The sequence below is a fragment of the Phalaenopsis equestris genome, unplaced genomic scaffold (assembly GCF_001263595.1).
Source record: "Phalaenopsis equestris unplaced genomic scaffold, ASM126359v1 Scaffold000650, whole genome shotgun sequence".
Lineage (NCBI taxonomy): Eukaryota > Viridiplantae > Streptophyta > Magnoliopsida > Asparagales > Orchidaceae > Phalaenopsis > Phalaenopsis equestris.
Genome location: NW_018165090.1, coordinates 5,125 through 6,902, shown reverse-complemented (window position 1 = coordinate 6,902; position 1,778 = coordinate 5,125).

Sequence of the window (1,778 nt, the reverse complement as noted above, 5' to 3'; positions counted from 1 at the left end):
TACAATAATAATAATAAAAATGAAAGTCCAAATACACATAAACATCCATTTCTATTACAAAGATCACAAAAAATAAAAGTACAAATATAAGTACATCAATTACATTCAAATATCAAAATCCCAAGCTATATCTTCATCGCCTTGATCAGCAGGTGGATCGGGCTGATACTGAGTATATCACAGGCACTCAAGAAAAGTAATATCAGGCTCAACTCTGTAGTGTCGGGCCTAAGCTTCATAATAAGCTATCTCAAAATCTGAATGCCTTTGAAGGTACTCACTATCGTAATCATGTCGACTTTCTAATCCTCCAATCCTTTCATTTATTAATTCTAAGAAGTTTTTCAAGCAAAGTCCTAACAAGGTCAATTCATTCATCAAATCATTGAGGGTAAGGGAACTATAAGGTGGAAGATCATAACTTGTAGAGGGAACATCTCTACTAGTAGAAGGTTCTTGACTTCTACTTCCAGTTCTCCATTTCTCATGGGATTCATAAGTTTTCAAATTGGCCTTACTAATAGGTTTCATCGGGTAAACCCATTCTTCATCTCCAATTTTCACTCCAGAAAGTTTGCAAATTGCATAAATAAGTCCAGGATGTCCTAAACCTCCACTTGTCTCACTCCTCACGGTAGTCAATATATTCTTAAAAATTATTGTCCCCATATTTATAGTTCTATTATTCTGAATACAGAAATTCAGAATAGCTCTATCTCTAATTACCTCACTATGGTGATAGGTCGGTAACAGAGTATAACAGAGTAGAGGAAATAAAATAGTGACACGCCTAGCTAAGACAAGATATAGCGGTATCAGTTTATTACAGATGAAACATGTGGTGTACATTACAACAAAAATTATCATGGTCCTTTCCCATCAGTGAGAAGGTTGATCACATCATTTAGGGGGCCCTCCATCGTGCATATTAAAGGATTCATATTGGCAGTTATAAGAGTCTGAGACTTCATAAAAGGTGTGACTGTATTTCTTGCCCCTGATATCATGTTAACACGGAATGCACGCACTTGAACGATTCCATCTTCAGAATAGATTATATTGGTGTAGAACTCCTTCACCACATTTGCATCAGCTTTGTTGGTGGTGTAACAAAAGTTTTCCCACCTCTACTCCACAATAACTCGTTCAATTTCTCCTCCCAGACTTTTAAAAACTCGATCTTGTATACACTTCTTTCCCTTAAATATTGAAGTAAATCTTGTTGAGCCATCGCATTGACGAAGCGAGACTCGTCGAACTCAACCCGTCTCTTTTGTCATGGAGCCATTTCAATCTAATCAAATTATAGAAAAATTTCTAAAGATACTTTAAATATGAAAATAATGGCTTCCAATAGTAATTCTAAGAGTTCAACACTAAGATCCATGAATTTCTTCTCAATATTTTCTTCACATTTTCAAAATATTTTCTTCACATTATTTTCTTCACATTTTCAAAATTTTCTGATCTCCTCAATGTAGAAGAAATCCATGGTGAAAATCAAATATTTTTAGTTTAGAGTGAAGCTCTTACCTAGAGATGATCAATTCTGATGTCAAAAAGCCTTGAAATCGCCTCCCAATCCAAGATCTTTCAAGCCCTAGGTCGAAAATGGCATTTTTAGGAGGAAGGGGATGATGAAAAGTGGCAGTTGACAGGTCAAAATCGCGGTTAAAGGTTTTTATTCGCGAGCTCACCATCGGCAAGAATTAATTCCTAAGTCTCGGGAAAAATCCGTCGTCGGCGGCGTCGAGGGCGCCGGCGGCGGGCGCGCTTTG